Source organism: Miscanthus floridulus, chromosome 16 (assembly GCF_019320115.1).
Source record: "Miscanthus floridulus cultivar M001 chromosome 16, ASM1932011v1, whole genome shotgun sequence".
Taxonomy (NCBI): Eukaryota; Viridiplantae; Streptophyta; class Magnoliopsida; order Poales; family Poaceae; genus Miscanthus; species Miscanthus floridulus.
The window spans coordinates 34,534,175-34,547,788 of NC_089595.1; positions in this window are offsets into that span (position 1 = coordinate 34,534,175).

Consider the following 13,614-nt stretch of genomic DNA (forward strand, 5'->3'; position numbering starts at 1 on the left):
GCAGGAAAGACGGAAATTGGGGGAAACCCGGGGCGTGGTCTGGTAGATCCAGATCGTATTTGACGCCTTCATCTTCGTGACGCTGAAGCTCGGTGTGGACAGATGCGTTGGACGCGATGCCGGATGAGGAGCTGGAGTCGCCCTCTCGGACTGTGTGGACAGATCCTTCCTGATAATCTTCAATCCGGACCATGTTGACGATGTTGCATGGCTTTGGCTGAGATCGGCGTACAGGACACAGATCCGAGCGGCGTCGCAGGTTGTATGCGTAGCTGGAGGCAGCGTTTTGCAGGCCGTAGGGCTGGACCTGGTGGTTCTCCGTCGGGGCTTCGTACTCGCAGGGTCGGAGACCCGTCGCGAAGGCTGGCTGGCGACGAGCGGAGCGCCCCTCAGGAGTAGACACGACCACAAGATCTGTTCCAAGTCGTGCAGGACGACTGGTCCGAGCTGGTCGGATAGATCTGTTGTGGGGAGATGTTACCTGCTCATTAGGTTGGCTTTGAATCGTACTTACCAGAGCTAGGGTTTCAGCGAGTTTGGTGCCGACCCGATCGATGGAGTCGAGCAGGTCGGTGTCGTCGATCTGCTTTCCTCTGTAGTGGGGAAGCGGATGACGGGTTGTCGGCGCGGCTGTAAGCGTGGTCGGAGCCAGATGTACCGTGGTCGGAGCCAGATCCATCGTGGTCGGAGCCCCGTTCGTCGTGGTCGGAGCCGTGTTCACCGTGGTCGGAGCCGTAGCCGATGCAGGTGAAGTAGTCGTCGGCGCGGGTTGAATCCACGCCTCCTCCGCGGTCATGGCGATGGGGACGTCAGGGCCGGTGGTCCAGGTGATCTGGCCGACGGTGAACGTGAGGCCGTTGGGCGTAGCCATGGAGTCGGAGATGATGACCATCTTGTTTGCTTGGAGAGCAGTACGCACACCCCCTACCTGGCGCGCCACTGTCGACGAAATATGGTCGGCAGTCTACCTAGGGGTATGCCCAAGGTAGTAGATTATCGGCAGACAGATGCGCAAGCCCCAAACAAGACGGTGACGCAAGACAGACACGAGGTTTTATCCAGGTTCGGCCGCCAATAAGGCGTAATACCTACGTCCTGCGTCTGATTTGTATTGCTGTATGTCAATGAGAGATATTTTTTAGAGGGGTCCCCTGCCCGCCTTATATAGTCCGGGGGGCAGGGTTACAGATCTGGAAACTAATCCTAGTCAGTTACAATTGCCATATGTGGCCAGATAAGGATTCCTATTCTAACCGACCAGGATCCTGCTTGGTCGCCAAATCCATCTTTTCCTTGTGCGGGACTCCGATCAGGTTGACTGAGCCGCACGTCGTCTTTCGGGTGGACTGAACCCATCGATCCGGGCCAGCCCAAGCTTAGCCGTAAGGGTATAGGGGTTAATACCCCCACAGTACCCATTTCTCCACCCGCACATGCCTGGCCTATTGAGGAACCCCATTCTCAACTTCAACTCCGCCACCCATGCCATCCCCATTGCGTCGCCATGTTGACCTCCCATTCCCATTCTCGTTCGCCTCCCAATTGTTCGCATTGTTCTCCGGTGCCTCCTTCACCCTCCTGCTCTCCCTACTTGCAGCTCCCTCTGTCGCCCTCCCACGTGCTCTGTAGTTCTCTAGCATCTCTGGCACCACCGACCTCGCTGGCACCGATGGTCTCGGTGCGCTACCGTTCGCCCCTGCCCATACCGACGGTCCCGGTGTGCTCTGGCTCGCCCTTGCCGGCATTGATGGTCCCAACGCGCTCCCATTTGCCCCCACCCACACCGCTGATCCTAGTGCCCTCGTTGGCACCGTTACCGTCCACTGCTGATGAGGAGGAATCTGGCGAGTAATGAGGGCACCATGCATTGTCGCCAGGAGTTCTGTGTACCCGCTCGACGTGTGCCAATTCACACGGGAGCTATATCTGGATTAGCAATCATGACTTTGATCAGTGGGATGGCACTGATCTTATATTGTGAAGTGATGTAGAAGTAGGATGTATGAAAATGACTTCGAGCAGTGGGATGGCACTGCTCTTATAATGTAATAGAAGTCATGTTATATTAATGATATTAACTATCCTAAAGTACAATGTTTGAGTTGCTGGTTCCTATATTAAAATGCAAATTTTGGCAACAAACCAATTAGGTAGTCGCAAATTTTGGCCACAACCAATATATTTCGAAATGGCAATTTTGGGTATCAAGTATTAACCAATTAGGTTGATTTGGCAACCAAAATTAGAGTTTCTAAAGTGCCTTGAAAACATGGCAATTGGGTATCAGTGTTTGATACGGACGTTCCCCTCCCTAATCTGGCTGAGTGGATAACATCACTGCTGGTTCTGGCTGAGTGTATGCTTCCATTTGTTTGTTCACAGTACATGGTGGGACTGATGGTGATGTTTGACGTAGCACCACCGTCCAATGGTTCTGACTGGCGGTGTAAAATGAACCAGTATATAAGTGCGCAGCAAAAACTTTTCCCCAAATTTTCCATTCCCGCCCCGCTTAGAATGAAGCCGCTCCTCGCTCGTTGTCGCCTTGGCCATCGCTGCCGGTCCGACCGCTCTCCGCCATAAATCCGGTTCGCAGCGCTGTTCGCCGACTCCCCCACCCCGCTCCACCGTTCGCCAGAGCTACTTCCCTCTCGCCATCGCCCTGCCGTTCTGCTCGCTCTCCTACATAAATCTAGTTCATAGCACCGTTCGCTGACTCCCCCCGTCCCTCTCCACCGTTTGCCGGCTCCCCACACCCCGCTCCACCATTCGCCAGCGGCAATCGAGCCCGCTATCCATTTTGTTGGTCATCCAATTCCATCTCTCCGGCTACCGTTTCCCGTACATCTGAGGTAAACAAACGTTGGATTGGCCCTAGTCCCCTTTGAGTCTAACCTATCCTCCACCCTATTGCAGAACAACAACTTTTTTGCTCATTGTGATTGCATTCCGTTTAGAACAACTCCCTTTCATTTTGGTATGTTCAGTCTCTCACATTTGTGAACAATTTGGCATATATTTCTCTTAGATCTGCAATCCATATAAATAATTTATAATTTTTTTCTAAACAATTTGGCATATATTTCGCTAAGATCTGCAATCCATAGAAATAATTTATAATTTTTTCTGAACAATTTGGCATATATTTCTCTGAGATCTACAATCCATAGAAATCGAAGTGGTGTTATCCTCAAATTACATCACTGTGTCCAATAATATTTGTGAAGAATTCATTGTAAATGTAGTAATAAGACATTATGAATATGTAAAACGACATTGTAAATGCAACCGAGTGCCAGGCATGTCCACAACACTCGGTTTGCTCATATTTTATTGAGTTCACATCATTAATATGTATTCATCTGGAGCTTGGGCATGCATCTGGTATTGAACAAGGCTTGCTTTATTTGTGCAGGTCCAAAATGACTTGTACAACACCTTCATCGCAAGGTTTGTCATCACCTATGAAGTTCTTAGTTTAGTTATGTGTACACATATTTGAATGTTCTCGGTGGGAGCTTGCTAGTTAGCATCAAGTCATTTTTTGCTATGTTTTGACTTTTGAATTGAATGGCTTGACAACATTGTGTCCTATTAGGACTTGTACAAGGATGGCAAGAGTATATGCACAACTCGTTTTAAAAAATCCCATTAAGGGGGAACCCCTCCTGTTTTACGCAGAAAAAAGCAAGGCTCATTGCTCATGAAGTACCAGCGCCTGATGGTGTGTGTCCATTGTCCCCTTCCTCATACGTTGACCTTGGGGGAATCGGTGGGGTAATCCATCTGTGTATTTCTATAGCTGAGACAATTACTTTGTTATATATAGTACAATCTTATAGCCTGAGTATTTGATCTATATGTGCCGGAGCAAACTCCCACCAAGAATGACACAACCACAACAGATAGGCCTACTAGGCGTCAGGGTATCACCGAGTTGGATCCATCCAGAGAACCTGTGGAGCCATCCCCTTCATGGTAGCTCGACCTTGGGGGAATCGGTGGGGTAATCCATCTGTGTATATTCGTAGCTGATTCAATTACTTTGTTATATGTAGAACAATCTTACAGCCTTAGTATTTGATCAATATGTGTAGGTGCAAGCTCCCACCGAGAGTAACACAACAACATCAAATAGGCCTCCTAGGGGCTAGGCTAGGAGAGAGCGGAGCAAGTTGCGCACTTGTAAACAGTTATCACCGAGTTGGATTCGGTCGGAGAACCCGTGGTGCCATTTGGTGTCATAGGGCCTTACAAGACGTCCATTGGGGAGTTAGTGAAGGACAACATACCCATCAAGTATAGGTACTGGAAACAACTAGACAGCGAATGGGTGGTTCCATCTAGTCTGAAGAATCTTTGCTGGGAGAAGCTGAAGGACCTATTTGTTTTTCCTAATGGGTTTGATGAAGAGGTGGTAAAGGATCAGTCATTGTTTATCATGGGCAACTCATTCAAGTATTTTAGGTACTACTTGAACTCCTAATATGTAAGGAAGGGCATTGAGCCAGAATGGAGTGAATACCCACATCAGCAAGAGTATTGGAGTGATTTCATGAATGGGATGAATCTGATGCGCATGCATCCTTATCTGTGATCTCTCCTCCGGCTCAAAGTTTGGTCCCTGAAGCCCTTCAGTCAATTAACAACCTAGCGACCTACTTAGACTGTGCAGCAAAGTTTGTCTTAACTGTGTTTCACCTTTTTCTTGTGTTGCGGATAGTAGTGTCATCTTTAGTGGAGCTAACCATTTTGGAGATATCTGGACTGCAAGAAGATCTCAGTGGTTTCATTATGGACACCATCACCTTATCTAATCAAGGCACTACAGTTCCTGACCTTGTTATGCCAGTTTCATTTTGGACGTCTGTTTGTGTTCTGAAAACTATATATTCGCTGTGGTTGGATTTGGATGTTATGTCGCTGTGGTTGAAAACTATGTATGTTGCTATCGTTTTGTATGGATATTTGTGTTGGTGGTGTTGTGAAAAATATATGTTGCTGCCGATGCGTAAGCCATGAAATTTCTGTATTGTTGGTGCTATAATGTATTGTGAACAATAATGATGCACAGTGGTAATGCCGGTGGGAATGGACAAAAAATTACTGCCAGAACAAACACAACGGCGGTGGTGACGCTGCCCCTCATTGCTGTCGGAGGGAACACCAGCCGTGTGCGATGGCACCTACATCGCCGCCGTAGGTATGTCAAAACGGCATTGATGTTCTCGTCATCACAACCGGATGGTACGCCAGTCCGGCGTCGATAGATCCATCATCACCATCGGTTGGTACGCTGACCCGGCGATGATAGGCAAGCATCACCGTTGGATGGCGCGCCGGCCCGGTGTCGATGCCTGCATCATCACCGTCGGATGGTATGCTAGCCCGACATCGATGGCTGCATCATCATCGCTGGATGGTATGTCGGGCCAGCGTCGATGGTTACATATTCATCGTCGGTTTGTACGTCGCACCGACGTCAATGGTTACATCATCACCGTCGATTCGTACGCCGAGCTGGCGTGGATGGTTACATCATCACCGCTGGATGGTACGCTGGCCCAGCATCGATGGACGCATCATCACCGCCATGGTACGCCGGACCGACGTCGAAGGATGTATTATCACAGTCATATGGTACGACGGGCCGGCGGTGGTAAGATACCGTCATCACCGTATCGTACCCGGACCAATAGTGGTAAAACACCGTCACCACCGGCGCGCAACTGGCGGAGATAAAGGTCGCCGATCACCGCCGACATACACCAACGTCGGCCAAAACCGTCGGTAATGGGGTTCTGGGGCCGGCGGTGATAAGCTTTCTGTAGTAGTGATATATCGCTACCAACTATGACGTTGGTTGCCATAGAACCAAATATTGCAACTAAACCTGTGGTGTTGCGAAAACAAGTGTTACTAGGACTGTCGCGTCCTTCACCTGTGGACTTGTTAGACTGTCATCAGGATGCTAATGTCAATCTCACTGCTACATGATACATTATCAAAGGTGGCAACATTCATTTTAGAGGCGTCGTGAGGCCCCTGTCTGCTTTAAGGTCTTTGTTAATCAGAGTCCAGCTCTGTAAATCATAAAAAAATGGGGGTTGACTGAGCCTACTCTGAGCCAACCGACACTCGGCATTTAGCCTACAGTCGAGCCTACTGGGATCCTCCTTCGCATGCTGACCTCAATGAATCTTAAGAGGCGCTTGTTGCCGCATCTGTGAGCAGCTCGATAGTGTCACAGCAACCAAATATGCTAGAAGAGGGAGGGGCTTGTTCACCATTGGATCTGCCACCTCCACGTCAAATCCACCATCCCAACGCCGCATCCGTAGGCGCTAGTTGAGGCTGAGGCTAGGGTGTTGCTCGAGGACAAGGACAGGGACAGAGTGCGGTGGGCTAGGGTGCTGCTAGGGGTTGAGGTCGGAGGTGGAGGTTGATGTGCCGCCCGGGGTCGAGGCCTAGGCGTAGCTTAACCAAATGTGCTGGGGGGGAAGGTGTCATCAACCAATTTAGGGAAGAGAGCAAAGGGATTCAAGTGGGGAGGAGTGGCGGGTGATGGTGTTGGGGATAGAGAGGCGAAGGGTTGGGAGTGGCGGGTGCGGTGGTAGGGATAGAGAGGTGGGGGGGGGGAGCGGCGATGGTAGTTTTATGCCTGAGGGGGTGATGACTAAGGGGGTGGCATCAAGTTAGGGTTACGTTTAAAGTGGGCGAGCTAGGCCTTATTAACAGAGGCGGGGCGTCTGTTCGGAGAGAAGTGCACAGCCTTTTTCATCAATATCGTAGGATTTGCCATGCTAGTTCCTCCTCATATGTGGGTAAAATGCGCATGCGGACGTTCACTTATGCTGGTGTACATGTGTATATGTTTTGTAAAAGAAAACAGTTGAGAAAAATCAAAAGATAGCTAGCAAAGGGTGCACACAGCTTAATCAAGGGAAAATTATTAAGCACAAAGCCTAAAGATCCACTATGGCTGGCAAAGACCTCCATTTCATCGGTACTTGTGAATCTTTCTTTTTGGGGACAAAGATCTCAAACCTATAGTCTAGATAGATAGATAGATAGATAGATAGATAGATAGATAGATAGATAGATAGATAGATAGAATTAATATATCTCCCCTGTAGATAACCATCAACCGGAGGCCCCTCCAACTCCAAGTTCCACAACACCACCATCCTCTTCCTCATAGCCTGCTCCAAGGACTGTTCATCCACAAACCACAGTTGCTTCTCTGAGACTCAGCTTACTCCGGCAAATAAATTAAATCCGAGCTGGGGAATGAAGTAGATCGATCGCTTAATTTGATGGAGTCAATGTGCCAGTTTGAGGAGTCAACATCGATGGATCCATATTGTCCTTCATATATCTCGTGGTCAGCAATGTCTCCAAGCTTTTTCTGCTATTGCCAAAGAGCTGGGCGTCAGATATGCAACTTGCATTGTCAACTTCCTGCAGCAGTCAACATGACTTATATTCCATTCTGATAAAACGATTTTTTGCATGTCATCGGTCAAAAGCCATCTTTCATTATTTGAAAACGAAATTGATGAGTTACACATATTGGTACAGACTGAAGCAACACACAGCAAAGGAAACTACATAACCTACCAACCAACCAGCCATGAAGAAATTAATTAACACCCAAATAAAAGACAAAGGAACAGAGCGAAAAATTCAGCATTTTCCTAACTGAAAAATTGATCTAGCCTATAATAATAACAAATACAAAATGTAGGCACACAAAACCAGACTACCATACATATATACACAGAGAAAAACATATATGAGAACTACTACAAAACTTTTCTGCAAATTCGCAAAAGGATGTGCGTCACCTTGGAGGCCTGGACTCCAAAACTTTCATTTTTCCTGCTGATTCCTGAATGCCGGTCGATCACAAGTTGTGTAGCGGGTTGGATCCGGTCGGGGAGAACCTCTTGTCGTCCCTGAAGTCGCCGACGGAGAGGTGGCCACGGCCCACCCGTGAAGCTGAAGAAACCGAAGAAACGCTCGCGCCGTTGTCGGAGCTGGAGCTGGAGCTGGACGGCTGCTCAGGCGATGCGGGAATGACGTTGCCCAGAAGCGAGACTCCCCTGAGCACGAGAGGGATGAGGGATACCAGCAGGAGGATCTTGAAGCACTTCATCTTGTCTCTCAGCCGTACCCTGTTAGAGCTTGACTGCTGCTACTCCAAGTCTAGTAGCAAGCCCGAGAGAGGGTATGCAGTGCAGGTGGCGAGAGAACTGGTTGGGTTTGCCAATGGGAATGCAGAGATGGCAATGTAAATATTCGCCAATGATGCATGGGGAGGGAGAGAGAGAGATGTACTAGTAGAGAGGGAGAAACACAGAGAAAGGGGCCGGTACGGTAGTCCGTGTGATTTGACGTAGGAGGCGAGCGAGCAATGAGAGGATAGCCTTTGTTGTTTTCTCGAGCCAAAGTGCAGCTTTTCTTCAGGCTTCAGCTCCGCATCATGCATGCATGTGTTTCCTGATTGTACCGGTAGCAAACGTTTCGTCCACGAACAAAGAACAGTGTTGGCTTGCATCTGTATGTCCGATTGAGACGTGTGATGATACGTGAATCTTCAATCATGGCCCGTTCCTGACGAGGATAAAAGAATTGGCAGTAACCGGGTTAGTTACGGTGACACATATATACCATACAGTGTGGGTAAAGTAAAAAAGAGAAAGAAAAACTTTCAGTGTTGCGTTTTCGTTTCTGTTTTCCAAATCAGTGTACGTACTGACTTGAAGTATTTGCGTTGGTGTTAGTTTGAGATATGGCCATATGGGAGATTGAAAGCAAGGCACATGGATGGATGAATGGCAGCAATTGGGAACTCCATCCATGCCTGATCTTTCAGTCTGCTTGGCCAGACTTATATTGGGCCTGCAAACAAACAAACACCATGCATGTTCAGTCTGCTCACCCTGAATTCATCCAATTGCCCTGCTTCATGCAGCATTGCTGCGCCTGCACAATAGTCTCTGTAAACAGCGCATTTGATGCGAGGATCCAGTGATCAGCGACCACATTTGACCGCATGCGAGTACGAGCCGGCCGATCCAGAATCCTTGTAAGCAACAGTAGCTACACAACCACGAAGGGTTCCATCCATCAGCAGCCGCCAAACTCTGTCTCCTTCTCTCTTGCATTCGCTGTCGTCTTCGATCTGTCATCTGACTGATGGCTCCACGAGCGCGCGCGGGCGTGCAGTTCAGGGTCCGGAACTGGAAACCGGAGGCTAGCGATGTGAGGGTAGACCACATTACCGTCCCAACAAACGCCAAGTTCCTGAATACTCTGTGTGTCGAATTTTTAAATGTGTTTTTTTCCGGTACGCACAGACACAGAAAATATTTTTCTGTCGGTATTCGTATTTTTCCGTAGGTTTTTACACACAGAAGTATTCGAGTTTCCTGTAGTGTACGATGCAAGTACTTCTTCACAGGCACCATCACAAGGTTCACAGAAATTTACAGCCCCTCGGTGTTGCTCCAAGACATTCACATATATGCAGATGCAGGCACATAGACTCGCAATAGTATGGTGCACGCGGTCTGCTGCCTGATTGTCTTACTGCTCTGAACTCTGAATCTCTGATGCATGGCATAGGCAACGCTGAGCAAAAACTGCAGGCAGATGCCTTTCACATATGCAGCGTAATTCATGGTTCGCAACTCGTGCCTCATGGTGCTTTCGGTGATTCGATCAAGCAGGATAGTTCATCTTGCAGGCCAGACGTATGCAGAGACAAGCGTACAATAATTTTTTTAACTGTCACGGGGGAGAGAAAATCTCCAACGGGATAGTATTGATATAACATCAACAGCCTCGTTTTTAGGGAACGAAACAAAACCCTTTGTTCAATTAATTTTGGAAAACCGGGCTGAAACTAAACAACAGCCCTAACACAAGGACAAGATTATGGCATATCCACTAAAAAGAAAAAAAAAACACCACGCCCCAGCACAAGGGCCAATGGTGGCACAACCACAAATACACCAGAAAAAAGAGAAAAAAAAACTACAACACCAAGGCATAAGAGCTCTTCAATGATGCCTCTAGGGAGGTAAATAACGCTAAAGCGTCATCATTGTCAGCCAAGCAAGAGCTTAGCAAGGCTTTCGCCTGAGTCTAGTGCCGAGGAGAAGTGCATTGGCTTGCCTGACCAATGAGAGGAAACAGGAAGGTTCTTCAGCGATGCCTTCAAGAAGGAGACTTCGTCTGAGGGCATCTTCGTCGCTGGTCTAGCTTGAAGCTGACCTGAGCTTTCGCCCAGAACCCTCGTTCCCCTGCCAGGGCTCCTTCGCTCGAGAGCAACGCAACGGGGAGGTCGCACCAGCACATGTCTGTGTCGCGGCGTGGAGCTCCGCGCTGGGTCCCGCTGATCAAGAAATCAACTGCCGCCGCACAAGCCAGGCCCCCATTGGGGCCCAGAAAACACCCCGCCGCCTCACCAGGGCTCCTCCACTTGGTAGCACCCCGCAACAGGGAGGTCACACTAGCACGTTGTAAGGAAAAATGACCTTAAGCCTATTTACTTTGGATTTTCGTATTTGATGACCAACACAACCAAATTGGACTAATAAATTTACAAATGATTGTTTTGTAGTTTAATAGGGCGCAAGACGTGACTTGGACAAAGGCGACGTGATGATCAGTTGATCAACACCATAAGCAAGACCTTAGAAGCACAAGAGAAAGACCCAAGATATCAAGCAAAGTCCAAGCACGAAGATAGAAACCAAGCCGTACGTAAGATCGTGAAGAACCGAGCTCACAGAGAAGACTGGACGCTGGACCGGACGCTGGCGGAAAGTGACCAGACGCTCCAATCAACAGGCTTGGCAACAGCAGGCGTCCGTAGCAGCGACCGGACGTTGGACCGAACGTTGGCGGCAAATCGACTGGACGCAGAATAGCAACGTCTGATCGAGTATAAAAAGGTTTCAGAGCGGTGAAATTGCGACCGGATGCGTCCGGTGGCATGTGACCGGACGCTGGCAGCGTCTGATCAGTTGATCACGGCTCTAACGGTCGAAACGACCGGACACGTCCGGTCCGGACGTGATCAGCGTCCGGTCAGTAGCAGAAAAGCGGGATTTCGTCCCCAACGGCTACTTTCTCAGTGGGGCTTATAAATAGACCCCCCAACCGGCCATTTGAAGCATGTGGAGCTAAGGAAACATATCAAGGGTGTTGATACACCATTTTAGTGATCTCCACTTGCATAGTGCTTAGTGATTCAATAGGTGATTAGCCTAGGTGCTTTTGCGAAGTGTTTAGGATTATTAGACCACCGCTTATGCGCTTGCTCTAGGTCTAGGCCCATTATTTAGTGAGGTTTGTATACCTCTTACCACTCGGTGCTTGCGTGCACCATTGTTGTACATCGGAGGGGCTTGTAGTCTTGCGAGATCACACCAACCACGGTTGTGGTGTGGCCGCCACCGTGTACCGAAGGGAACAAGGCCCATGGCGTTTCGGCTGGAAGCTTGATAGTGAAGACGGCGGGGAGCATCCGGGAGAGGCTTGCCGGAAGACATGTCGGAGACCCACTTGAGCATGGGGAAAGCTCGAGGCTATCCACGGAGTTACCCAACCGGGAGCTTGGCCCTTGCGAGAGATTCCTTGCGAGGGGCTCCAATGAGGACTAGGGGGAAGCTTGCGTGCTTTTCGATACCTCGGTAAAAATACCAGAGTCATCGACGGGAGTTTGAATATTTCTACCTTGCTCTTTAGCTTCTACATTTACATTGATTGTTTTACTCCTTTTGTGATAGAGATAGCAACACACTAGCAGAACCGTAGTTGCACATTTAGATAGTTTATCTTTTGCATAGGTTTTGCTAAGGTTAGAAAAAGAGGCCATTCTTTAGAAGTTGAATTTCAAGTTGCCTAATTCACCCCCCCATAGGCGTCACAGTCCCCTACAAGTGGTATCAGAGCCGGTTGGCTTAATTTGGACCTTTGGCTTAACCGCCGTTGAGCCGACACTATTTAGAGTGGTTGGGATGGATACCTCTATGCCTCTGCACTTTGACGGCACTAACTTCCCCTAATATAAAGCTAGAATGGCTTGCCACCTCGAGGCGGTTGATTTGGGTGTTTGGAGAGTCACTTGTGATGGGATGAAACCCATTAAGAATCTCGATAAACCCACAAAGAGTGAAGAAAAGGAAATTCATTTCAATGCTAGAGCAAAAAATTGCTTGTTTGAATCATTTAGTATGGATGTGTTTAACCAAGTGTTCACTTTAAATACGGCACATGAAATTTGGTGAAAACTTCAAGAGCTCCATGATGGCACTTCTAATGTCCGTGAGCAAAAACATTGTCTAGCTAAACAAAATTATAATTCCTTTAGAATGAATGATGATGAGCTTGTTCGTTGTATGTATTCTCGTTTGAATCTAATTATCAATGAGCTCCATTCAATAGGATTAACAAAGCTAGATGATGCAGACATCGTGAGGAAGATCATCTCCATGCTCCACAAGAAATATGCAAGCATCGTCATCACCGTTCACAACATGAAGAACTTGAGCACCATGACCCCGGGCATAGTCATTGGTAAGATAGTGGCATTTGAAATGTCACGTAAGATGGGTCAAGAAGAAGCCTCTTTATCAAGCAAAGGCAAAGCGCTCACATGTAGCGAGAAAAAGAAGATGAAGGGCAAGCAAGTTGAGACAAGCTCAAGCTCAAGCTCCTCAAGTGAAGATGAAGAAGAAGATGAGGACGATGATGATGATGAAGATTCAAGTGATGATGATCAATCTTCCTCCTCCACCTCCGACCTTGATGAAGAATCAATCAAACTAATCAACAAGGTGAAGAAGATGATCCAAAGGCTCAATGTCAAGGGTGTGCCCATCCAAATTTAAGATCTCATTTTCACAAATCAAAGAAATGAGCAAAGAAAGAGAGGATGCTATAGATGTGGCGAGTTGGGGCACTTTGTGGAAGTTTGTCCAAACAAGCCCACACCCAAGACAAAGAAGAAGGCATGCAAGAACCAAGCTCTCACATCAATAAGGTCATGGGATGATTCTTCAAGTGATGAAGAACACCATCACAAGAGGCGAGGCCGCAAGCACTCATCATCAAGCTCTTCTCGTATGTGCCTTATGGCACGAGGTAACGAAAGCTTATCCTCTAGTGAGAGTGATAGTGATGATGAAATGCCTACTTATGATGAAATTGTGCAACAAAATCTTAATTATGCTAAAGTTTGCACTAGTCAACAAAAGAAGCTCAAAAAATTAAAAGAAAAGCTAGATAGTTCACAAGAAGCATACAAAACTTTGCTTGAACAATATAAGAACTTTGCTAATCTCAATGTTGAACTATCTACTAAAATTGAGCAACTTGAGGCTAGTGCAACAACAAATGCATGCACAATCAATGATGAGCAACTTGCAAAGAAAAATGAAAAATTAAAAGAAAAGTTAGCTAGCTCACAAGATGCTTATAAAAGTTTCCTTGCTAAAATGGAAACCATGTGCAAACATTGTGATGAGCTAACTAATAAAGTTACTAATCTTGAAGCCGTTAGTATAACCCCACCAAGGCATCTAAAAAGAAAGGTTCTAT